General features: G+C 37.5%; 2 long non-coding RNA genes and 1 pseudogene across 2 annotated transcripts in view; 2 read left to right on the top strand and 1 right to left on the bottom strand.

Moving 5' to 3' along the window:
• LOC148358570 (uncharacterized) overlaps window positions 1–23,090 on the top strand; it is a 38,523-nt gene extending 15,433 nt beyond the window's left edge. The window contains exons 2-3 of the long non-coding RNA XR_015851601.1: window positions 7,811–7,882; window positions 21,486–23,090. This is a non-coding gene — a long non-coding RNA (uncharacterized LOC148358570). The remainder of the gene's footprint in view (window positions 1–7,810; window positions 7,883–21,485) is intronic.
• LOC148358569 (uncharacterized) lies at window positions 774–27,495 on the bottom strand. Its single transcript, XR_015851600.1, has 4 exons — window positions 27,472–27,495; window positions 25,742–25,842; window positions 15,584–15,683; window positions 774–1,399 (listed from the first exon to the last, which is right to left on the bottom strand). It is a non-coding gene; the product is annotated as an uncharacterized LOC148358569 (long non-coding RNA).
• LOC148358571 (U2 spliceosomal RNA) lies at window positions 18,814–19,056 on the top strand (annotated as a pseudogene).

Here is a 27,495-nt window from a genome sequence, read left to right as displayed (position 1 = left end):
GTGTAACATTTGGCACTGTGTTGTCTGGTGTGAGCGAGGCCCAGTGCACAGCCTGGCGTCTGGATGCCAAACAAAAACAGCATTTCTTGACCTTTTTATGAAAATTAACATTCGTATGATATATAACGTATTTTTGCCAAGTATTCAAAGAAATCTTTTTTTACTGGATGAAAGTTTTTTTGTACCACAAAGTGGGACTAAATATCACACACTGTCCCTACAATAATAATTTGACTTATTTAAAAGACTGCAGGTGGACTCCATTTAAGGGGGACTGCGTACGCGCTTTCCCCTGTTAGACTGTCAAATACTCTCTACTGTGGAAAAAGGACATTTTAGAAACTGTTGAAAAATCATATATGAACACTGGGTAGAAAATGTTGCTTCTAATAAAAGTCAGTTAAATCAGTTTTGTTTCAAACTGTTGAGAATTGTTGAATTCTTTAGTTACAGGCTTTGTGGTTGACCACTGAATGTGCTTCATAAAATGGACATCATATTTGTTTTATTTACTGGTGTACTGCTTCTAATGTGTGGGTTTTTTTTTTTTGGTTACAGGGATAATACATTTACACTTGATTTTGATCTAATATGTATTTGCCTGTCACTAAATATGGACAGAGGTTTAATAATGGATTTATGTCTCAACTGATCAAGCACAGCGTCTAAATGGTTTTAGATGTATTTTTCAAAAGTATTCTTCTGTTTATTATCATGTACCAGATACATACGCTGCCCTACTTACGAACGAGATAGGTTCTGGACGATCGTTCGTAAGTTGTATTTGTTCGTAAGTTGCCTCAGTGCTATATTTTGTATAGAATGTATGTTTAAGGTTTATATAAGTATGTTTAAGGCTTGGAAAAGTAACCTGTATTGTTTTGAAACTGAAGAATAAACATTTAATAAAATAATATGCTTTATAACGTTACAAAGCCGGCTGAGTGATAAAGTATATTACTGAAAAACAAAGATACACATTAGGCATAGACATTCTGTGGTCCTTTTGCAGCCATTTGAGACTCAAAAAAACACGACTTGACTATAAATATAAATAAAGTTAACTTACTTTCGGAAGAGTTAGGCTACCGCCTCCTGCGTGGTAAAAAGTGGTCGAAGAAAAAAAAGCGATCCAACCATTTTCTCAACCGCATCAAGCTATCTTGTTCCACTTTCATTTCAAAAGAAACAGCTCGCCTCTTCTTTACACTTTACACCAACCATATCGAATGGATGCACGAGATATTGAACAATAAAAATGTCAAAGTTCTTAGCGTGCTAGAGATACAGTGCAGTGTCTATACACACAAACCAGGAAGTCGTATTTCTTCTTCGGGGTGGATGCTGGGTGACCTCTCACAGCGCCGCCCGGCGGAAAGAAGCAGTACAGCACTGACCTCTACACGGATAAAAGGTGGACACAATAAAAATCTAATTTACAGCAATGTCTGGGTATTTTTGACATCCCGTAAAAAATGTTCGCATGTACTGTTGTTTGTAACTCGAATGTTCGTAAGTAGGGGAGCGTCTGTAAAGAAAACCACTTCATGCTAAGGTTAAGAAAAAGATTCATTTTTAACCGATTATTCGACTAATCATTACAATAGGTGGTGACTATTCGACTATCAAAATAGAGGTTAGTTGCAGCACTAACTACTAGCATAGGCTACTTCCAAAAATATGGCTAACACGCCCTGACCTAAAAACAGGAGCATGCTCATGTCTAATATAGACCGTAAATAGGGAACCTAAATAGTTAGAGTAAAACAGTTCTAAGCATATGACTCCAGTGTTGACTGAGAAGTGTAGCCTTGGCCAGGTGTCAGGACTCCCTAAAGGCCAGGCCAGTCCCAGTGCACAGCCCAGACCAAAACCAGACTCACGAGGGACTTGAGTTGAATTCAATTTCACCTCTGGCCTCTGTGGCGGCAGCTTGAGCCACGGGCGGACAAAGAGCTGAGCTTTACGTTGAACGTGAGAACCCCCTCATCTCCTGACCTCTATTAACATATGAATGCGGCTGAAAATGGAACTGGAAGCAAATGGTGATGGACAGGAATAGCAGAGTCGTGGCAAAATTGACTAATTGTTATCTCAGGTAACGAGTTAGCGCAACAATTTGTCTTCCAATGTCACAACGCATTAGGAGGCCCAACTAAAACATACATTAAAATCTACTTTGACTTAAAAATCATTAAAGACAGTTAGCTCCATACTCAACTTGGTTAAAGGCAAAATTCACTACCTTTAGGGTGGATTCACACTATGGCCATTTCTTCCGTACTGTGCTAAGCATGACTTTCCCCCTTTCCTGGTTCCTTTTCTACCCACACTTGACTGAAGGGAGGTTCCTAGACGCCACACAGCTGAGCAGCTAAGCATCATTTCCCCAAACCTGCTCCTAATTTCATTAACCGTTATAATGACTGCTCGGACAGCACATTGGGTCGGATCATTTTCTATTTCAAGTTTGTCTATTTGTTGCTTGGTTCTGGTTTGGAAATTTTGTTGGTTGTTTTGTGACCATTTGTTGTTTTTTTGTTTTTTTTTTTACTTTTGTACTTTGGTATCGCTAATAAATGCCATATTTGTAGCACACATGTCTCTGTTCTTGATTCCTTGCATTTGGGTGCACACGCAAAACGTAAAATAAGGGGTAAGTAATTTTCAGTTTGGGTTTTTTTTAAGTTACAGAGCATATGTTTTTGGCCCCCCTGCAAAAATCCAGATGTGCCACCAATGACCCTCAGGCCATAATCAGAATATTTTTCAACTCCAGGATAGATGTAAAGTACTGCGGAGGACAAGAGATGAAGGCGTGCAAAAGTTTGCAGAATAAGCAACAAGTTGTGGACGGATGGTGTGATGAAGGGTTTAGTACAATATCCTGAGTGAACTGAGACGAAGTTGGGTCAGCACAAGCCACAGCCCCAACAACCTCACTCAAGTTGAATGCCCTGTACACCAAGCCTGACAACCCCGGGCCATTATGCTTGTAAAATAAATGACAATATGCAATATTTGTGGTTAGATTTTCTGGGGCTTATTCTGGGTACCATATTAAATTCAGCCATGAGGTAAATTAACCCTAGAAAGTTGATGTTAACCAATTACCATACAGATTAGGAAAAAAGTAAGTCTAGTATTTGCACAACTTGGGAGTGTAAATGTATTCGTTCATTTATTTTATGACATGCGTATTGTTTGGAGTTTTCAGTTAAGCTCAAATAAAAGTTTGGGAAATAGAAAGCCATATTTTAACCTCCCTAAAGCACAAGAGAGTAAAGTACATGCAATGTATACATGAATGTCTAATATTAGAAAAAAACACTATAATAAATCTGCTTCCCTTTTTGCAAATACAGAACTAAAAAACAAGGGGCGAGAGCAACTATTTCTCCAACCATTTATTTCACTGATCTGGGATCAGGTCGCAGGGGCAGCAGCCTAAGCAGGGAAGCTCAGACCAACCTATCCCCAGCCACTTCATCCAGCTCATCCGGTGGGATCCCGAGGTGTTCCCAGCTTAGAGACGTAGTCTCTCCCGTGTGTCCTGGGTTGTCCCCGAGGCCTGCTGCCATTGAGACATGCCCGGAACAGTTTCTTACCTTATCACTATGACAGACCTCAGACCTCTGCAGAGGAAACTCATTTCAGCCACTTGTAACCGGGATCTTGTTCTTTTGGTCATGACCCCCGGTTCATGCCCATTGGAGAGGCTTGGAACATAGATCAACCTGTAAATTGATAGCTTTGCCTTTCGGCTCAGCTCCTTCTTAACCACAACGGAAAGGTCCACATTTCAGACTTTAAATTTAAAGCTAAAAAACTACAAATATTTTCCATGACTGAACAGCATTTGAGACACAATCGTGAAGTGGAGTCATTTTATTACATACAACATTCTGCATGTTTCCGTAGTGCAGTGGTTAGCACATTCGCCTAACATGCGGAAGGTCCCCAATTCAAGACCTGGTGGAAACACATGTTGGCTTGGAAAGGGATGGGCGCCGCCAGGCTGTACTTATACCCAAGTTCCCCCACAGGAAATGGTGCCCCTTATGACCCATGTGGTTATAGGATCCATCCAACCAGCAATATTATATTTACAACGAAAAAACTCAAAAGTAGGTGTTTCAAAAATATTGGCTCCCTATTCTCTCACCTCAGCCAACTGACTCTAGAAGTTCCCTGATGACTTCTAAATTGTCCAATGTTAAACTATATGACTAACAATGACAAACAGAGCCCCCCTGTGTTTCATTAAGTTTCAGTTTAAATGGACCTGCTCTGTGATGGGCTCAGAGTTCTAAAAAGGAGATACATTATAAAGACCAAACAACACACCAGGCAGATTTGGGATCAAGTTGCAAAAAAAGCTCTAAAAGTGAAATGGGACACAAAAAGATTTCGCAAAATTTACACATTTCCTGGAGCACTGTGCAAGATATATCAAAACGGAGAGAGCATAAAACCACTGAATACCTGCCGAGACCTGGCTCTAAAACTTTTGCGCCAAACAAGTAGAAAACTAATCAGAGAAGGAACCAAGAGGCCCAGCCATACACATCCGAGGTGGGAGGATTTGTGCATAAGACAACTTAGTCATACTTGGCATAACTCTGCTCGTTATGGAGGAGTGGAAAGAAGAAAGCCCTTTCGGAAAAAAATACCATAAAAAAGTCCGTTTGGCCTTTGCATAAAGACACATGGGAGAAACGGATAGTGTGTGGAACAATGTGCTCTGGTCAGATGAGACCAAAATTGTACTTTTAGGGCTAAATGCAAAGCCTTACTTTTGGCATAAGTTTGGCACATCACCCTGAAAATACTATCCTCACCGTCAAACAGCGTGGTGATGGCGTCGTGCTTTGGGGTTGCTTTTCTTCAGCCGGGACTAGAATTGATAGAAAAATGGACGCAGACAAATACATGGCAATTCTCTGATAAAATCTGTTGGGAGTATACAAGAGACCTGAAAGTGGGCCGCAAATCTTCAATGGAATAGTTTATAACTAACAATACGAAGGTGTAAGAAGGCCAAGCCAAAGTCCTGACTTCAATCCCATTGAGCATGTTTGGAAAGATCGAAAAAGTCTATGTACAAAACATAACCATCAAACCTTAAAGAGATTGATCTGTTTGTAAGGGCAAGTATTTCTGTTTCAAGATGTGCAAAATTTATAGAGACGTACCTAAATAGAATTGTGGCTGTGATAGCAGCAAAAATAGGTTGTATTAACTCAAAAGGAGCCAACATTTTTGCAATGCCTACTTTATCTGTTAGCATAACATACAGTGTTAAATAAATTTAGTTTATTTTCACGATTGTATCTCACATGTTGTTGATTCCTAGGAATTTTGTGAGTTTTTCATCAATAAGTTTGAAGCCTGAAATATATCAATATAACAAAATATTTTTGGGGGAAATACTTGTAGATGTTTTGAATTCAGCATGAATTCAGTGTGTTTCAAAGAAAGAATATCAGAATCCAGATTAAAAAAAACAAAATAAAAAACTTCACCTGGTCACATTTTGTTAAATATTGTTTTTGAACTTTGAGGTTTAAGCAGCTCCAAACATATTTCAACTAATCTCAGCATGCAAGAAAGCCATAGGGACACAACTTGAACATCTGATCTCCCACGTTCACCTAAACGACCTCGTCTGATGTCACCCCAGAGTACTTCCTATCAGCGCTGACGTCTGTACAAGTAGTAAACCAAACACAACCGTGACAGTTGATACATAGTATAAACTCTGCCCGGGGCATTCGCTCCATCATCCATCATCAAATCAGTGCTTTTGCAGGTTCGCGCTGAAGCCTCCCACACAGTCAAGTGCCATCTCCAAAACACCCACACTATTTCATGTCGGCATGTAATCTGGAGCAGTCATTAAAACAAAGTGCAGAGCAAGGGGTGACAGATGTACAGTACCATGATTTATCATAATGGGTTTACTGCTCTTACGATGTATACTTAGGAGTGACGTACACATGAAAATATCTATAATCAAAGATACATCTGTGTTTGTCATGCTACAGGGTTTGACCTTATTCAAGGGCAAACTTAAGCACTTTTAAGGACTTTCAAAGCCAATTTTCCAAGTAAATCATGAATATATTTGTTTTTGAGATAAATCCCTCCCTCAATAGGGAATAATATGTAGCTGGCATTTCAATCTGCAAGAAGTTATTTCCCTTACAATTTCAACTGGGAGACACTACCCTAATTAATTGCATGGCTCATAATAAAGGTACATAATTAATATGTAATCCTTGCACTAATACACATTTTATAGTGTCCTATTTAGGTGTAACATGCACCTTTCCTCTTGGACGCTTTGTAGGACAATCACGTAAAAACTAGTGCAAGCTGCAGTTAAACACGAGGGAAGAATAAATGCAATGGTAAAGCGAAGCCACCAGAGAGCAGTGTCTGTGTTATTTCTAAGCAGACTTGTTAAGAAACATGGCAACAATTTCAAGCATTTATAAGCACTTCATCCAAAATTCAAGCACGTTGCAATTTTTGAAAACAAAACATTGAAATTGAAACATTTTCTAGCACCCGTACGAACCCTGTATTATTCTGTTCAAGCGTAGTTTTAGTCTAGTTTGAGAGCAAGGTTCAAGGTATCATCAATTTATAATCTAAAAAATGGAGTACAATTTTCCCCCAAATGTTTTTTAATTATTAAATTTGTACAGTGTGTTGCAGTATGTTGTGCAAAAAACTAGCACAGTTTTTATTTTTGCTGAAATCTAACTTCATCTTTATCAAACAAATATCTTGTCTGAAAAATTGCTTCATTTTGCTTTGCACACAAAGCGAGCATCAACTTGGAATCTGAAAATTATCTTGCAGGTAAGGCCAAACGTACACCTGGTGCAAATCACGTGGCAATTAGCATTTTGCGGGGCACATTTTGTAAGAAAAAGAAAACGCACGTTGCAAAAGACCGAGTATCAAACATGTGTGATAACTCACAGGTTCAGGAAAACTGAAAGCTAGTCTTTCCACAATGCATGCACTCCACAATGACGTCTGAGAACATTTCAGACGCTCTTCTAAGAGGATAAATTAGTTTGTTTTTGAGCAAAAGACGTTTGACAGTAATTTATTGTATACCTACAATATCCTCACAATATTTCAGTATTTACACCCGGAAATCAAGCAAAATCCTCAATTTATATAGAATCTCACCGCAGGGGAAATATCTAATCAACACAATACAGTTCCCGTTTGATATAATCAGATTCATTGTCTTGTTGATAGAGTTCACTTTAGTTCTCGAGGAACAACGAAAGGTAAATGCACTTTGATGTGATACCGTAGAAACCACCAGTAACAACAGAAAAAGAAAACTTCTCACATTTATGCTGCAATCTGGGCTGGTATGGTTCTTTATGGGGCTGTCAAAGGTGCTCCGACACTGTCGTCTAGATATACAGGGCTTAAACCACATTTAATGCAACACAGCCTTAATTTTTTTCTTCTGCACAGAAAAAAATATGTGCTTGTTTTCTTAATTGCAGCTTTTTTATGCCCAAGAATTATCTCAGTCTTCTACATTGAAAGCTAATGTCATCTTCTCCAACGCAAAATTGAGTTTATTTTGAACGTCTTTTCTAAAAGGTAGCAAAGTTTTTCTTCAATAATTTATCTAAAACGGTACATAAGCGGCCACAAATACAAATCATAATTAATGCTTTTACAGTACCTGTGTATGTAGCAAAATATCCGCTGATAACAATTATCTGAATCTTATTTAAACTATTGTTCTTATTCTTGTATCTGGTGAGAGAAACCTATTTGAAGTCATGGATTGGTCCGCCGGAAGAAATCCTAAGACAGCCTCTTCATCACCCAGCAAACCGTAAGTTTTCTTTTATATTCTGTGCTCATTAAATTGTAAAACTCTACAGAGAAAAACAGAAAAAGTGATTGCCAAAGAAATAAAAGCCCCTTGAGATTGCCGTTTTGAATGCATGCCCTGTTGAACAGTCTGGAACTGCGAATGCAAGACAATAACAAAAGGAAAAAAAATCTATAGAAGGAGCTCCAAGCCAGCAGACCCACTGTGCGTATGATAATGTACCACGGTTGTAGTTCCCATTGTAACAAGAAGATAGAGTCATGCTGATGACCCGTCACAACCACAGAGGGAGGCAGGATGTGGCAAAAGGACCAAAATATGAATGGGAGGTCAAAGGGAAATCACAACGCTAGACTTGATATCTCCATTCAGATGCTGCACTGGGAAACGAGCCGCACTGAATGCGACCCAATTATTTCAATCTGACCACAATATTGGGAAGTAAAGACCTCAGAAAGGGGACGTAAGGGAAAAAGTGGGGGGCTGACATTAAGTCTGGCAGGCCGAGGGAGGTAACAAGTTCACGGGTCTTTCAGAAAACATGACTGCCTGCTGCGTGATGGATCATGAAGCCTTGGACCGGGCCTCACTGGTGTGATCCTGGGAAGAATGCATGGGAAACTTATTTTTACCAGAAAGAGCAGAGTAAACCTGATGTTCAAAACGAATCCCTCCTACAGCTTCTGATGTATACAACTCATGAGCATTATCAAACAAAAGCTCCACAATTAATTTTCTTTGGTTTTCAAACAGTAATAAATAAGGTAGTCTTTATGTAAGGAGAGGATTTAATGAGATTTTACAGCAATGACAACAGCAGAATTAAGTCAATTTAAGAACAAGACAATATCTACCAAAATAAAATAGGCGGCAAAGAGATTTACCTTTAATAGGTTGGACAGTCATTTTAGGATGCTAGCTATTGTTTACAATACTTAGGTAAAAAATGAATACAATATGATTTGTTTATTAGCAGAGGGACAAAGTTCAGGACCACGAAGTAAAAACCGTCACGCAGTTTGTATTTATCCACAGGGGCTTTCCATCAACCGACAGGTAAACATGCTCCTGAGTGGAAACACCTGTCGTTAAAAGTAAACCTTGACTGGGTGTTTTACTTGCCTGAAATATTGACTTTGTTTTTTTGTTGTTGCTTTACACATGTTTCATCCATCCATCATATGCTCCCCTTATCCTCAGTAGGGTTGCGAGGGTGCTGGAGCCCATCCCAGCTATAATTCACTATTTTGGATGTTTCTTTGGGATGTATGGTTTAAACTTCATTGTGTATATTTACTTTTATTACTTAAAGGAGCTGTACAGAAGTTCTAACTGTGGTACTCTCTGCCGCCATCTCCTGGCTTAAAGTCATGATGGCAGCCTCAGTCAGCTCAATAATAATGAGCGAGCAACTATGTGTTTTTCTTGAAGAAACTCTTGTTTTATCATCTTTTTGGGGGTTTATGTTGGCGCTTGGACACTACTAGAAGCAGGCGTTTTTATACTTTCACAATTTTCATACAACACTGTCGAATCAAAATTGGGGGAATAACCTGTGGGGACGAACATGATGTCACTCCCCAGCACTATCCCCAGACTCCATTCATCAACTCTGATAAAAGTATTTTAAAAGCAGATAAGTACAGTGAAAAATAAAGCATATGGGCTTTTGAACTCAGTTTGGCATTGTTCACACATACTTAATAGAGGACAAATGTAACTTTCAACTTTTTAAGGACACCTCAAATGATGCACCGGACTTTTAAAATAAGAAATTATTAAGACCATTATCTGGCTTGGTCACAACTCCCTGAGTTGATTGTTTAATCAGCTGTGTTGAAAAACAAAACATTCAAATCATACTGGGTAGTAATAAAGACCTTCTTACACGTTTTTGCAAATCAATATTCATTAAAGGGTGACAAGATACAACTGTTTGATTTACGAAACAATAATGACATTTTAGACAAAAGCATGATATGGTATTGAAAAAGTTAGAGTTTGTAAACATGGGAGGCTAAATAATTCAATTTCACCGTGTGTTTTATTCTTTGTTTTTTGTACTTTTGGTGACTGGTTGAATTAAATACTTCTTCATTCCATTGACATATTAATTCTTGTTTCAAGCTGAGATAAACGCTTTGTCAATTAACCACATTGTATCGAGCATTGATGCAGGGGGGGGGGGGGGGGGGGTGTTGACGGAAAGTCTCTATAATTCCCAAGCATGTTGGGGGGCCCATGTGAAACTGGTTCATGAAGAAATTCTATTCAGTACATCAACTCAAAAGATTTTATTGTTCTAACACGCCTATTGCAAGCATCAGTTTCTGAACAGTCCAGTGGCTTACACCGATTCAGAGAGCTCAGTTTGGAAGCAAATACATCTTTAAACACCTCTGCAAGGCTCAGTAGTATCATGTCAAAAGATATCAGACCAAATGAAATAAGATGATTTGTGAGGTTGCTGAAGCATGATGATAGCCATTTGCTAATGGAGTTCATAATATACCTGTAATCCCAAACCACCGTATTAGTACACAAGTTGAAATCTGTTAACACAATATCCTTGGATAAGAAGAGTGTGAACCGTGAAGTGTGTTACATTTGTCATTAAAATAACGGTAAAAGCATGCAAACACAAAGTGCTTTTGAATTGGTCAAAACTCGGAGAGTAGATCTACAGATATATCACTGCAGAGTAGCCAATTGAAACAAGACATTAAAGAAAGTCAGCTGTGATAGTATGAGGGAGAATAAAGACAAAGGCAGGCTTTTGAAACACTCGCTTATTTTTAGTATCACTAAAGAATGTAATCATTTCTTGAAAATATCGAAAGTTTAATATATTGTACACTAAATACAATCAAAAATGTATACAAGCTAAACAATGTAATAACATTGCCAATATTATGAAAATATTGACATATAAACATATAGATATATTAACTTCTACAACGGGTCAGATGTATCGACATTTCGTTCTGTGTACATTGTTACAAAGAATGACAATACAAAGGAAATTATTATTATTATTATTATTATTATTGGAATTAATCATTGCATTTCTGCAGATTTATCACATCTCAAAGTATATTTTTCCCATCAAAACTGATCATGTAAAACTTGTTTATTTTGCGTATAGTTCAAAGAATCCCCCAATAAATGAATTGTCACAAAGGAGAGTCTGATTTTGTTTATGTTAAAGCTTATACAAAAAGCCCCTTACCTTTCAAAACTGTTTTTTTTGCAGTTGATAAGTGCCAATTCTAGCGAGCAGAATGTGGGATAAACATAGAGCTGCTGACAGAGCCGTAATGTTTAATGCAAGAAGGTGCTTGTCTTAACCTAAAATTGGTTTCCAAATGACACATATTGAACATTAATGAAAATCCGGAATACTGTGAATCTACAAAAACTATTGCAAAGTAGCAATAGAGCACCGTGTATAAAACTTGATTATGTTTCCATAGCTAAAATAAAAGATTATTTTCAATATTTTAGTGTGAAATACATTTTGGTATTATTCCCTAATGTATGATTACTCTAATAATGTATATGTATAAACATGAAATAATAAGTGAAGGTCATTATAAATTCCAAAAGCTAAGAACCACTTCAATGGCGATAATTGAGGCACAAGAGGAAAAAAGGAATGCACTAGACCAGAAAAAGTGTGCAGTTGGTATTTTTGTGAATCTTAAGGCATTTGAAAAAAATGGAACTCGAGGAAATACTGGAAATGGGTTACAGAGTTACCTAACAGTCAGGGAATCATATGTTAGCATGGGACATTACAGCTCAAGCAATCTTTGTATTTCATGTGGGGTTCCACAGGGATGTGTGCTGGTACCAAAACTGTTCAATGTGTTCATAAACTATATATTTGCAGTGTTTCAGGTACTTAGGCTCATTCTGTTCGCAGACAACACAGACTTATTTTTATGGTAACAATGATTATACTGAGCTAGTAACGACTGTTATTAGTGAATTAAAAATAGATGGACATTAACAGATTATCATTATCTGTAAGTAAGACCAAAGTAATGTGCTTTGGCAATTTTAAACAAAACCTATTACCTATCCTGGTTGATGATGTGCTAATTGAAAATGTGAGTGAAAAAAATAAAATTGTAGGGGTCATTATTGATAACAAAATGTCTTGGAAACCCCACATCAAACACTTAAAAAACAAAATCTCCAAAAACCTCTCAGTTTTGAACAAGGTAAAAACATTCCCTGAAAAGGACGCACTTGGTATTTCGTACTGTACCATGGTCCTTTCATGCTTGACATATTGTGTGGAAATATTTATCAAAAAAACAGGGAAACCGTTAGTTACAATACAAAAACGAGCACTGGGTATCTCGATCTTAGGCACGAGCTGTTTCTGCAGTCTAAGTTTTTCTTATTTTATATTTGACAAGGTCCTGAAATTTGAAGAAATGCAATGGCAAAGCGAAGCAACCAGAGTGGTCTCGGCCTCATGTTAATACATGGTAGCATTTTAAGCATTTACAATCACTTCATCCAAAATTCAAACACTTTTCATAACTTGAAAAGCATTAAATTCAAGCATTTCAAAGATTTTAAGCATGAGTAGAAACCCTGATGATTACATCTTCAGGTGTTGTTACATTTCGAAAGATGATGACATCATTACATGGTGCTTCATTTTTGCACCCAAAACTAAGATGTAATGTTACAGAAATGTTGCAATCTAGTTATTGAAAAACTCCATTTGGTGGGAATAGAATTGCAGCTTGTAGCAGTTGTGAAAAAGTAAGAACTCACATTAAACATTACACTGGATGACAATACTTTTCATACAAATGTGAACATCCAAATTAAATAACTAAATGTACCCTGCAGCTCTAAGTAGTTCAATAGACAGAGCTATGCCCTTGCACAATAGTATTGCACATTGGTTAACTACTGTTCAAACCTCACATTGTTAGAACATGATATAAGGAAGTTGTGAATGTTAAGTGTCGATAATAACTCTGACATTGTTTAATTGATGTTGAAAATGTCAGAAAAAAAATGTTAAACGTCATATTGTCACGTCATATTGTCAGATATAACGAAATTGTGAATATGCTTGATTGCTGTTAAGATTGTCGAGAAGGGTTGTTCAAACCTCACATTGTTTGTTTGCTGTTATTAGTGTCAATACATTTGTTAAAAAAAAGACCTATTGACACTAACAAAGATGTTAAAAATGTCAGAAAAATATGTTAAAAAGTCATATTGCCAGATATAACGAAATTGTGAATATGATTGATTGCTGTTAAGATTGTCGAGAAGGGTTGTTCAAACCTCACATTGTTTGTTTGCTGTTATTAGTGTCAATAAATTTGTTCAAATCAATATAAAAAAAATAACACCAAACCAGACAGTTTGTGCCTTAAAAACCCTACTATCATTATTATTATTATCATTATTGTTTAGTCTTGGCAGAGGTCTGCTACAAACAGCTTTTGTATAATCCTCCATTGTTTGTTTCCTTTGTATTAGAGTGGCTCAATTCAAAATCTAAGAAATGATAAACCTGCCCCAAGGGGCCAAAGATGTCATATCGTTTTCAGTGCCAAGGCATGCTGGGGAATCTACAGAGACAAATCTTTGAAGTATGACTCTGATAGAAGACAGAGAGAGAGCGGGCATCACGTATTCGATTAACTCATTCAGTGCCATAGACGTATTTTCACATCATTTACAGTTGTTCTGCCTACAAGGTTTTATTAAATACTAAAAGAGACAAATTTGCCTTTTTTAAAATACCATCTAGTCATAAATTGAAGTAAAAGTAAAGAGTTAACAATATCAGTATAAATATAAGTTAGAAAGAAGAACTAAAATCAATAGCATTTTCTTAGAATTGGGTGAAATTATTATTTATTCTTTGGAATATGAGTATAATACAGTCATAAATTGAAGTAAAAATATTTTATAATTACAAAAAAAAGCAAAACTTTCTGATGTCGGGGTAAAACTATGAACTATTATTTGCCAAGTGATTGTTACTTCGTTATAAATTGAGAAGAAATACCATACAATTAGAAATAAACTCAAATAGTTAAATTATTACTGCTATGGTGGAAAGAGATTTTACGTGCGTGATGGTTGTTTTCACGTATTCAAGGATGAAGATTGTAAAAGTATGAAAATGCATATTTCAAATATAGTCCAAATGCCAACCCAAACCCCCAAAAAGATGAAAACGAAAGAGTTCATTCACACGTGTGCATGCCACAAAGTCAGCAATAATGATTTCAGCCAGAAGATGGCGTCAACAAGTACAATATTTTTGACGTTACGGACATCACCTTTAAGTTATTAATGGTACATTGTATAATATATGACCACTAGATATCTAAAATGGGGCTGCACGGCGGCACAGTGGTTAGCACATGTGCGGCACAGTTCATGTCATGGGAACCTCCTGCGGGGTTCAAATACAGCTCCAGACTTCCTGTGCGGAGTTTGTATGTTCTCCCCGTGCTTGCGTGTGTTTCCTCCGGGCACTCCGGTTTCCTCCCACATTCCAAAAACATGCATTTCAGGTGAATTGGCCAGTCCAAATTGTCCCTAGGTGTGAATGAGCGAGTGAGTTGTATGCCCTGCGATTGGATTTAAATCCAGCTACCAGCCTCTCTGTGGAGTTTGCATGTTCTCCCCATGCGTGCGTGGACTTCCTCCGGGCACTCTGGTTTCCTCCCATATTCCAAAGACATGCATGTCAGGTTATTTGGCTCGTCCAAATTGTCCCTAGGCAGACTTGACACGCTGGGGTCATAGATTATGTCTGTCTGTGTGCCCTGCGACTGGCTGGCAACCAATCCAGGGTGTCCCCTGCCCACTGCCCGAAGATAGCTGGGATGGGCTCCAGCACCTCCGCGACCCTACTGAGGATAAGAAGTGCAGGTAAGGGATGGATGGATGGATTTAAATCAATCCTGTTTTTGTTTTTTTCAAATGAATAAATATGTAAGTCTACAGAACAACCTGAAAAAATAAATATATGGGAAGCACGGCGGTGCAGTGGCCAACGCGTTCTGAGGACATGAGATCAAACCTTCCTGAGTGGAGTTTGCATGTTCTCCCCGTGCTTGAGTGTGTTTCCCCCGGGCCCTCCGGTTTCCTCCCACATTCCAAAAACATGCATCTCAGGTTAATTGGCTGGTCAAAATTGCCCCTAGGTGTGAATGAGCGAGTGAGTTGTCTGTCTGTGTGCCCTGCGACTGGCTGGCAACCAGTTCAGGGTGTCCCCTGCCCACTGCCCAAAGACGGCTGAGATGAGCCCAAGCACCCCCGCGACCCTACTGAGGATCAGCGTTGCAGATAATGGATGGATATGTTATATATACATATACACACACATTATTCAAACCCATACGTAAACATCAGCAAGAGCTGCAAAGGCAAAATCCTGGTTTTTAACCTGTGCTCTAATCCCCCACGTGATTACTCTCCAAACTGATCATCTGAGTCTTTTACCCCTTCATCACATCCACGTGGTTCAAATTTGCAGAGGACTGTCTTGTACGAAACATGTGCATGCATGCAAACTGGTTTTACCATAACATCAACAAGAAACAGATCTTATTCATTGGTTTATTATGGAAAATTCAGCTGTTATTTGGCACTACAGGTAGCAAAAGAGTTTATAAGCAGACACGTGTAGTTGTTTGTACTGACCTGAACAGCCGAGCAAAGACATCCCCGGTAGGACCCTCATCCTGCTTCACTTCTCAGATTTCAAACTCCACGTCCCTCCTGACAGCCTCTTGAAGTTGGTCTGAAGCGGCAAAAAAATAAGGGATGACGAAGAGTGGCAAAACAAGCTTGAGGTTAAGTCTATCCTCAACCACTCATTTTGACTTTCTTTCTTGTAATTTCTCCTTTACACTTCAGGTCAGTTACATATCCTCTTGCTCAGCCATAGCACGCAACTCTCCACACACTCCTGGATAAAATTAAAATAATGGGGAGGGAGCAAGGGAGGGCTTAACGGGGAGAAGGTTGAGAGTGAGGGAGAAAGGGGGGGGCAACAAAAGTAAACGCAGCCTTCTTTCAAATGTAGACGCTAGGTTGGGGACTGGAAGGCGAGCTCTACTGGGCATGCTCACAACAGACTCACTTCCTTTCTTGTTCTTGTTCTTGTCTTCCCTCCCTCGCATGATTATGGCTGTGTTTGTCTCCACCTTCGTGTTTGTCCATTATCGCCCGATCTCAAGTCAAGAATACTAAAGTCCCTCTTTCATAATTCTGAATTGGGAAGAAGAGATTCTGCATTTATTTAGTTTTAAAACTCCTTGCAAAAAGAAATAAAACCCAATAACCTGACATTTAAACATGGATAATGTGCAATTACCAATTCTTTAATCATATTGTTACTACACAGCGGCACTGTCAAACTCATTTTAGCTCAGAGGCCACATGGTAGAAAAAACAGCCATATGGGTGCCAAACTAATAAGTTAATGGCGTAAAAAGTGTGTCTAAGCTGGAGGGCTGGGGCTCTTTTCGGAGGCTCACTATTAAATAATGATTTAAATATATTAAATATTGATTATTGAGGGTTTGTTTTCCTCAATAGTCTTTCTTTCACTAAGATTTATTTTCTTGTATTGTTCATCAACTGTGCCTTTGTATTGAAAATTAAAAAAACAAAAACAAAAAAACTAACAATTCAATTTATTTCTATTATAGTTTGTTTAACTCTGTGGAACTCATGCAGACTGGAATGTGACAAAAACATAGCATACGAACAAAATGATTGATTGAATGATTTTAATTTTTTTTTGCTTTTTTTGTTTGTTAGTTTTATGCTGTGTAATTTCTTTGGGGGGGGAGAATAAAAGTTGTGCCCTCTGCCCCCTCCACCCACCTGCCATGCATTTGACTGGCCCACCTTGCGACTGATGTCTGGGGATGCCACTGGTTCGAAACATTTGGTATGCAGTATTTACTAAAGGGCGAATCCAAAAATAAAATGTCAAAACGTCTTGTACAGTGAAATTTAATTCAAAAGACAATTCCTATCACAAATGAGGACAAGGAGTGTATGGAGAAAATACAAAGTTCCTTCTGCATCTGAATTTTTCTCTTAGACTTAAACCATCTTGAGTCATGTTGTGATCTTTTTGAGAAATGCTTCAGTAAAAACTAATGTGTAAATATTTCTGTGCAGAAAATACTCAATGCCAAATCTATTGCACCCTGGTCATCCTGGAAGGGGGAATACCACTTGTGAGGAAAAAGGTTTCTCATTTTCCTCATACTGATGTTTTTGAGTTTTTCCTTGCCCGCATGTTAGTTTAAGATCAGGGGACAAGGTAATTGTAACCTGTGCAGTCCTTTGAGACATTTTGTGATTAAGGGATATACAAATAAATGTGGCTTGACTTGACTTTACACACTGCCTATAGTACTATTTTTCTCAACGTCCTTCGACTGAAACAACAATGTAATCTTGTGGACAGGGGCGGGGTAATCCATCCGGACTGTCTGAAGGGCAGCGATAAAGGTCAGGTGGAGGAGGTCCAGACGGCTGCAGACTTGACCCGCTGAGGTCATAGATTATGTGAAGCAATAGGTCAATATGATGAGAAGTCAAAGCAACGGCTGCACACACCAGAAGTGCTTGTGTCCAGCTGATAGATGGAAGGAGTGTGGGGGGGAGGAAATACAGATAATTCAAATGAAAACAGGAGGTAAGATTTTGTTGTTAAAATGATTTTGTGGCACCAGATAGAAGAAAATTTGCAAAAAATGCAATTAAAGTGCAATAATTTATTGGTATCGAACATACACGTAAACACAAAGTGAGCGATACCTAAACCTGATAAATCACATATATAGAGAGAAAGAGACGAAGAAACTCATTAATCCATATGTAAGACCTATTGTCAGACCAAAGGTTTGATTTCCATAACACAATTACCGTAAATTCCGGACTATAAGCCGCTAGTTTTTTCCCAAACGTTCAAGCCTACGGCTTATTCAGCGATGCGGCCAATTTATGTAAATTTTCCTAACAGCCCCCAGCGGCGCTCGAGTTCAAGGCACATGACGCAGCTTACAAGCTGAACGCAATCGAGCAGTCCGATAAAGAAGGAAACGGAGCTACGGCACCCAAACTATACTTTTCGAGCGTGTTGCTAACATGTTTTTGAATAAGGGAGCGTGGGACGAAATCTATATGACAAAGTCTTTTTCCCATACTGAGGGAGGACAAATTTGATGGCGTCAGTTATAGGGAGGAAGATAAGAACAGTTTTCCAAGGTTTCTCCATGTACAATATGTTTTTTTTTTTAACAGACCCGCTGACTGGATTGTGAGCGCATTGTTAGTAGCGTTTTGCTACCTTTCACGGGCACGGTTTGGGATGAAAGTTATAATATTATCATTAAAGCTTTGAAAACTCTCTCAGTGTACCGTTTTTCTTTGTAAATATGTGTAACCATGTATAACATGTATTTGCAACTGTATATTTTTGTAAGGTATTTATTTTGGACATTTATTCTGATAAGTCTTGCACTGACCAATTAAAAAGAAGGGGCGTAACAGACGGGGGATGACGGGAAGTGGGGACCGGTAAAGGTGAGTGTTTGTGGACACGGCAGACAATAGTGGATGTATATTTTTCCCACCCTTACCTTTGGAAATATACACTTTTTTTCCTTGGATTACTTTTAACGGGACCCGGACTCTGCAGGTCTGGATCAAATTTTAACTACCGGTATCATTTTCCGTTTTTTTGCTGGCTGTGGTTTGTGAACTGTGTACTCGCCGTGAGATTTTTAAATAATTGGCATGTTGTCTTAATAAGAGCTTGCTCTGTCCACTCCACGCATCGGCCCGGTATTGCAGTACCTCCGGGAACGGTGCATTCGCAATGATCGCAGCAAGGCTTTAGGGCTAGGACCTTAGCTTGGCCTTTTGGCTGAGAGTAAGTGTCCCGGCTCCTAGGCTTTGTAGCGTATTATGAACTGACCAATAACGGATAATGGATAATGAATAACGAAGATAGAACAATAACCCTTAAAAACCCCCAAGTGTAGTATCTGTTCTTGATTTTTGCAATCCGGAGATGAAATAAGAGCTTGCTCTATCCACTCCACGCATCGGCCCGGTATTGCAGTACCTCCGGGAACGGTGCATTCGCAATGATCGTAGCAAGGCTTTAATGCTAGGACCTTAGCTTGGCCTTTTGGCTGAGAGTAAGAGTCCCGGCACCATTTCCTTTATTGTGTCTTGGGCAAGAACAGGCTGTTGGCATGCACCCAAAGCCAACATATGTTTCCACCTGGTCTCAATCCAGTGACCTTTCGCGTGTTAGGTAAATGTGTTAAATGTTTTCACTACGGGAAAATATTGTCTGATAGTGTCTTTTTAAAAAGTTAAATCGTACCCTGTGTCCAAGAAAACACAAAAAAATACGAGTCTTTGTCAATAAAATTGACAATAGTCAAAAATACATAGAAATGTATTCTATACCCCGGCTATTATGTAAGATACTCTTTTTCTTAGCACCCTATCCGAAAATCATATTATGTTTGCACTTATCATACAAAACGAAAAAAAAAGCAATACATTTCTATTTACGTGTAGATTTTTTTTTAATCTACAAAAAAATAATAAAAAATGTAAGGAACCCCACTTCTCAAAATGTAGTCTACAATATTGTTTTTTTGAGGTTACATTTTGGAATATGATAAATAGTGCCAAAATTAAAATGATACATGCTCAAGAATTTGCCAATTCAGTAGAGTTAAACATATAATTGTTATTATAATGGTTATTTATACCTTATTAATTTAATTAACTTATTTTGAGATTTTGTTCTCTCTGTATTTCTGTAGCACTCTGCTCACTTGAAAGTTCCTAACTTTGTTTCATGATGAAATATTAAACGAAACAAAGTTGAAACTAGGCAGCACGGCGGGGCGGTGGATACCGCGTGTGCGTCACAGTTCTGAGGTCATGTGTTCAAATCCAGCTACCAATCTTCCTGTGCGGAGTTTGCATGTTCTCCCCCGTGCTTGCGTGGGTTTCCTCCGGGCACTCTGGTTTCCTCCCACATTCCAAAAAACATGCATGTCAGGTTAATTGGCCGGTCAAAATTGTCCCTAGGTGTGAATGAGCGAGCGAATTGTCTGTCCCTGTGTGCCCTGCGACTGGCTGGCAACCAGTTCAGGGTGTCCCCTGCCCACTGCCACTTGTGTGACCTCGGCCATTGTCTGATGGCTGGGATGGGCTCCCTACTGAGGATAAGCGGTACAGATGATGGATGGAAGATTAAACTTTCATGTTAATTTAATGATGCATTGTACAATATCTAGTATTTAAAAAAGGTAACAGACCAAAGTGGCACTACTGAACAAAGCGTCTCAATGGAATGGTGCACATTTATTTAAATTATAATAACGTACTAGGTGGCTTGTAAATAACTTGATACAACAAATCGATAATCTTATTAGCTGCCTTTGCTTTTAATCATCAATTTTAAACAATTTTACAAAGTAGTTGTTGCAGCCCCAATTCATTCATTAGTTTTCCAATTGATGCTGGTACCCATCCCAGCTGACATTGGACCTTTAGCAGGTGACACGCTCGACTGGTTGCCAGTTAATTGTAGATATTTGTTACAAAAATGTACAGATCTACAATTTTTATAGTATAAGCTGATACTGTAATCCATCGTGGTTTTAATCGGTTTAAAACTTGCTGTATAAAATACAAAAAACGTGTATAATTAAGGCAGCACGGCAGCGCAGTGGTTAGTGCGTCCGCGGCACAGTTCTGAGGTCATGAGACCGAACCTCCTTTGTGGACTTTGCATGTTATCCCCGTGCTTGCGTGGGTTTCCTCCCACTTTCCAAAAACATGCATGTCAGGTTAATTGGCCGTTCCGAATTGTCTCTAGGTGTGAATGAGCGGGTGAGTTGTATGTATCTGCGTGCCCTGCGACTGGCTGGCAACCAGCTCAGGGTGTCCGCTGCCCACTGTCCAAAGATAGCTGGGATGGGCTCCAGCACCCCCGCGACCCTACTGAGGATAAGCGGTGCAGAAAATGGATTGATGGAAATGTATAATGAATTCAAATTGTATTTTACATGTTTATACATACCTCTCAACTTATGTTTTCTCAATATTTTATATGTTTTTATTTTCAGTCTGTTTTCTTTGTAAGGTCTATGATCACTTAATAATGGGAATTGCTATCATTAATAAGGGGAGCAATTGGTTGAGGTTGACAGGTATATTTATATATTATTAATTGTTTTATATCTATACTATCTATATAATTTTACTTGTAAAAATAAATTTGTGCGCACGTCAATGGATAGACATCATAATGTTTGTTGACATGTCATGTTTAACACCCTTTTCTATTAACTGTCAAGTAGTTAAGTTGTTTGTCAGATGAGAGGAGATGCTTTTAGACCCGGTTTTGGTCTTACGTTCTGCAACCAGAGAACATAATGGCGTAGATCTTTTTGGCATTGTCAGAAACACATGAGTACATTGTTGAAACCAATACTAGCAGACTCTTGTTAGTTCAATACTGAGTCATTATCCCTCTCGCCCGCAGTCTCCAAGGACCTGTGACCTCGGCCATTGTGTGACGTTGGGCCAAGACTGACCAGAGTCGCAGACTACAACAAAGCTAGATTGGATGCCCTGTGGTCACAATTTGCCTGTCTGGCTTTAAATTAAGTGGGTCAGATAAACACAACACAAGCATCATCAACTTTAACCTTCCTGCGCATCATCAACCTGACCCAATACCATCTGATAAAGGCAGTGAGGGACAAGCTGCTTACAGCCAGTGGGTTCAATCCACCTGCTCATCCAATTGGTAACGTCAAAGTAGAATTGTTGGAACACAATAGTATAGTACTTTAGTTTTATCACTCACCAAACAAGCTCAAGTAATCCCTTGCTGTATCGCTGTTTATTATCTCGGTTTTGCTACTTTGCGAATTTTCATTGTAAATTGTGTTCTGCATTCTGATTGGCTAAACAGTTTCCCTGCCCATTATCTGCCTATGTGTCTGTGCGTCAATGACGGTAAAATCTCAGTTGTACACCTGAATTTTTATCTGCGCAAATCATTCAACAAAACGCTCTGCATCAAGAAAAGCACTTGCGGCCAGGCCTAAAAGGCAGAGAAGGGGGCTAGGTTGGGCTTTTGATGTTCCCTTGTGGCTCCCCTGTGATTTTTGAAAAATGTATAAAAATGAAAAAATACAGGGTTTCTGCAGGACAAAACAAGACACATTATTAACCTTTTAAAACGAATAAAAGTAGTCACAGTATGTGGGCCCTTTCTAAAAGGCTTATATAAGGCTTCTCATTTTTCGCGGCTAGTTTTAAAGTTTTTGGTCCATGATTGCGACAAAGTATCACGCAAGGTACTGTGGATCGTGTCTTTAAAAGTGTTCAAAATATTCTACTTGATGATGCCATCTTCTGTCTGAAATCATATTGCAGCATCTGTCAAGTTGCTTCTGTGGCGTGTTCTCGTATGTGTCTCTTTTTGGCTAGATTCACGCTGCAGGGAAATTTGTTTTTTTTTTTGCACATACGTGACCTGTATCTGATGTTAAAGTCCATCTGAACGGCACATATCTGCTTTTTTTTCAAACCACACCCAGGCCACTTTCATTATGGGTTCTAAATCCGATACATATCCGATCTTTTGAAATGTAACTTCAGTCTGAATGGACGAAACCCATTAGTGCGACCTGCACATCATCAAAAGGCAGCGGATGTGATTTTTCTGGCTTCAATTAGGCGGGACCACGATGGACGAAACACAGAGTGTCATTAAATCATTCATTTATAGACGATAAACACTTGTTTATTTTGTAACTCACGCATCATCGCGTTGCGGATTCACAACAAGTCGCTGGAGTTCATTCCTAAGGCAATAGTATCCTCCAGTGGTAACAATAATTACATTCAAAATCCCACGACATGGGCAGCATTCAATGGGGTGAAGTGAGCTTTTGGATGTAATTAATATGAGCATCCATGAGTACTTCCACAAACATGAGTGCATTGAACGATCTCACAAAAACATCGGATTTAACGCAAGAAATCGAAATTGAACATTAAACTCTGCAGTGTGAACCTAGTCTTATATGCGCTAAATAAACTCATGTTTTGTCATGTTTTAGAGGGTTTTGGTCGGCATTTTAACTTTATTTGAAACGGTCCTTTTCTCATATTTACCATGTTTACACTACAATTAAAAAAACCTCAAGCACGCAAGATAATTCACTCTACTTGTAAAAATGTCAACAGCAATCCGTTATGCGCGGACCAATTTCTCCTACTTTACAGAGTGTGTTGATCACAAAATAATAAACACACGTACACACACTCATTTAGCGACAGAAAAAGGCAGAGGCTGAAGAGCAAAGCCTTCATGAACATGGACCCAATTTGTTTCCATTCCAGTGTTCGAATAAGAATTAAATTAAATATAATGTTATTTATAATAAAGTTTTTTTTAACTAATCTTTATAATTATATTCTCAAAATAATATAAAGGTAAGCACTAAGTAAAAAAAAAAACAAAAAACCTCCACAAAAACATTAATAACCAAATGTACGTATTTGCAACTAATACATTTATCAGAAACGTATTTGCAAGCAACAAATAAAAACAACAACAAATACTTGGAAAGCCTGTCACGGTACAATACTTTTGTGTGTGGAGTAAAGTTACACCTTGGTTTTATTAAGACACTTGAATTACAGATAACTTTCGTATCAACTGATGTAGAGATGCTTTTTTAAGAGATCTCTAATAAAGACTTTTTATTTATACATTTTCACCCTTATAGAAGCATGATTGCATTTGTGGTCGTTTTAAGAGTAAATCGCCGCCACTCCATGCAATTATCCAAATACACAAAAGTCAGAAAATACTGTAGCCCTTTATGATTGAAAATAGTTTCTTATATAACAACCTTTAGATATTTATACTGTTATTAATAAGGGATTTTTTTCGTAAAATATGTTTGGTATAAATACTGCATGTAATCCCTGGAAGTTTTGAATATTTGCAAGTCACATTTATTTGTCCCTAATCACAAAAGGTCTCAAAGGACTGAACAGGCTACAATTACACCATCCCCCTGGTCTGGAAACGGCATGTAAGATCCAAATATGTTTGAAATAATAAATGAGCTTTGTTGTAATAAAAGGTAACTTTAGAAACTGTGACACACCAGTGTTATTCAGTCGTATGCCTAGGCTGTTTATTTACGAACAACTCTGAAGAGTGACAAATTCCCAAAAATTGTTTGTCGTAAACACCTTCTAAAAATTAAGATACAATTGATAAACCAAAGGTTTATTGGTCATTTCGGGTATATATTTATGTATAAATCGGAGTCATATCCCCCTTAGTAGAAGGTGGCTTGAGATAAGAGCACTCACATTCTTGACTCTTTCTGTGAGATTGATACAGAAGAGGGGATTCCCAGCCCCTTAGCTCCGCCCCCTTTTAGACACCTCCTGCGTCATGAGGGAGACCCAACTGTTGTGTCGCCCACCCGTCTATCGTGCATTTTCAATATGTATTGAATGAAAACTTAGTACTGTACTATTAATCATATACTGAGGTGTAAATCCAGTCAATCAGAAGGCTGGGTAAAAAATAGTCAATAAAACTAAACATTTGGTGATTTAATATGCATAATTTTCAAAAACTGTTAAGTTTCTTAATTACCCTTTGTGATTGATCATGAAAGCACAGAAAGTTCAAGGGCTCGTGATTCTTTTTTGTCTCAAATTGGATGTACAGTATTCAAGTATTCACTCATTTACGTATTTAGAAATATGTGACGGTTAAAATTTATAGTGGAGGAAAATAATGCTAGGTTCCTAAATATAATTGATGGCCATAATGTTTCTATCAGAAAACATGAAGTTAAACATCCAATCTGAGGACATATTATAGAGGGGAGTGAGTTGAGGATTTATGTGGTACACTACCACCACCATGTGAATTTAAAAGAAACTGCGGCAACTTTAAAAATCATTCCCAGCCAACAGTGGTGGTTATTGAAGTCTGCGTCTCTATTTAAATGTATATGCTATTTCTGTTTAATGTTTGTTTGAACTGCACCTCTGACTTTCTGATACCGTTTCGTATGGTTTCAATAATATCAATAATTATAGTAATTATAATTAGTATCGATCATTCCGTCCAGTCCTTTTTTAAGTTAATTGAGAAAATGATTGGGCGGTTGGGCTACCTGCAAACATAATAATAATGATAATAATAAGAAGAATTATAATAAATAAATTAATAATAATAATTAAGAGATACGTTAATTTAGACGGATTTATCATTAATGAATCTTCTATGAGAGGTATTGCATTATTTGATTGGATCCCTTTGCCATGACAGAGCATAAAATTATATAGAAAAAAAGAAAGCCAATGAAATAAAAAAAGAGGACTCACATAATATCACTTTTATCTACCGTTCAGCATGCTAATAAAGCTCATTGGTGTTTGTGGTGCCTCTTTCTTGTGAGATACAAGTATAAATACAAATATGTGCTACCAGCATATACATTTAAATAATATGTATATTAACTTAAAACTCACAATGAATACTTGGATTAAAGATTAGATTAAAATTTCTTATGAGGAAAAAACAGTCTAGTTAGTTCTTCTCTGTAGGACAAGCTACTTAATTTAAAGAAATTACAATAATATTCCAATCTTTGCAAATAATAATAATGATGTTCAGTGTGGCAAAACGCTTGCACACTTTGTATATGTGAGCTTGATGATAAACTAATATGATACATTTAATCTCACCTGAATTGTGATGACTTTGGAGGTAAAATGATTCATCATCATCATCATATGAGCATAACAATGGCTTGCTGTCGGGAGAGGCAGGTGAGGCATTGCCTCAACTGTCATAATGGAAATATAAAGTAAAAAATGTATTAAAAGGTTATATTTATTCAGTGTTAAAAGTTATTTCTCATTTAACTTTGCAATTTTTAGATTTTCATTTTCAGGCTGCTAAAATTTTCATCATTTTATTTCAATTATTATTAATACAAATAGTATTATTGTGAACACCATCTTTATGTGCAAAGGGAGGCAAGCGATTCACTTGCCTCATGGTAGAGGGCGATAGTAAGACCAAGGATTCTGATTTGGTGCACAAATCATTCCAAACAAAAAAATAGTGAGTATTGGCAAGCTAACAGTTAGGCAAGCCATTCAGTATTTATTTTTTTTGAAGCATGGACCTTTTTTTCATAATGGAGTATTACCTGTCTATTGATGCTTTTATTCAAAAGGAGTAGTATGTAACATATTATGAATTATATATATAGTCAAGTAAGGTCATATTTATTTGTATAGCCCTTTATCACAAAAGGTCTCAAAGGGCTGCACAGAGCCCAACAACAACAACACTTTTAACAGTTTGAAATCAGTTTTCATTTGAATCCACCGTTTCCTCCCCCTTCTGCATCCCTCTGCCACTCCACCGTACCAGGTAAATTAATTTGTTTTTTTCTCACATGTATATTTATTTACGATAGTCACACATATATGACACATATGCAGTACTAAGTATTTCCTATTTTGTTATTTTATTGATTTTGGTGAGTTTTTATATATATATATATATATATATATATATATGCCCAAAGATATCTGGGATGGGCTTAGGCACCCCCGCAACCCTACTAAGGATAAGTGATGCAGATAATGAATGAATGAATGAATATATATATATATATATATATATATATATATATATATATATATATATATATATATATATATATATTTCTATTTCCTTTCTCTCTCTATATATTTTTATTTCTCTCTCACTGTTAACCTAGTAGTCCAGCCCCTGTGAGTTTTTTTGCCCCCTAGCTAAAATGAATTTTACATCCTTGCTTTTGAGTTAATTGGTTAATTATTTTCGCAGCAACATTTTGGTGTCATTTCTGTGTTTCATGTTTTTATTATGTTATTACAACCCTAATATATTTAAAACTTAAAATATATAGTGGTCAAGCTCAAGGATGGATACAATTATAATTATAGCTTGTTTTCTTAATCAGTGATACTGAATGTCTTACACTCTGCAATTTCTTAGCAAACATTTTACCCGAAAAGCTTATTTAAAAAAAAGTTTTGTTTATAAACAAATACATCTAAACTTTATGAAGTTATATTATTATTATTATTATCATCATTCCCCGACCTAATTTACACCCTGTTTCGGTCCCCAACCCCACCAGTTAGGTCCATAGACCTAAGAGGGTGGAACCAAACAGGGTGGAACTCTATTTTAGCTAACATAGCAGTAGCTCTTCAGTTGATCAACATTTAGCTAGCTAATATAATAATCAACATATTGACAAAACTTTATTAACTTAATATAATGTTGTTGTTGTAAATTGTACTGAATAAACATTTTCCATAAATTTTCATAACACGATAGAATTTTGTGAGTGACTCATGCAAGTATATTACATTTAAAATAAAAAGTAAGGAGAGTTCAAGTTAAAGCTTACCTCATTTTCTACAGTAGAACTCCT

This window comes from Urocampus carinirostris, chromosome 10 (genome assembly GCF_059441175.1).
Source record: "Urocampus carinirostris isolate Australia breed hairy pipefish chromosome 10, RoL_Ucar_1.0, whole genome shotgun sequence".
In the NCBI taxonomy this organism is placed as follows: Eukaryota; Metazoa; Chordata; class Actinopteri; order Syngnathiformes; family Syngnathidae; genus Urocampus; species Urocampus carinirostris.
The sequence above is the reverse complement of the archived record's forward strand: the minus strand, read 5'-3'. Positions and strand labels throughout refer to the sequence as shown.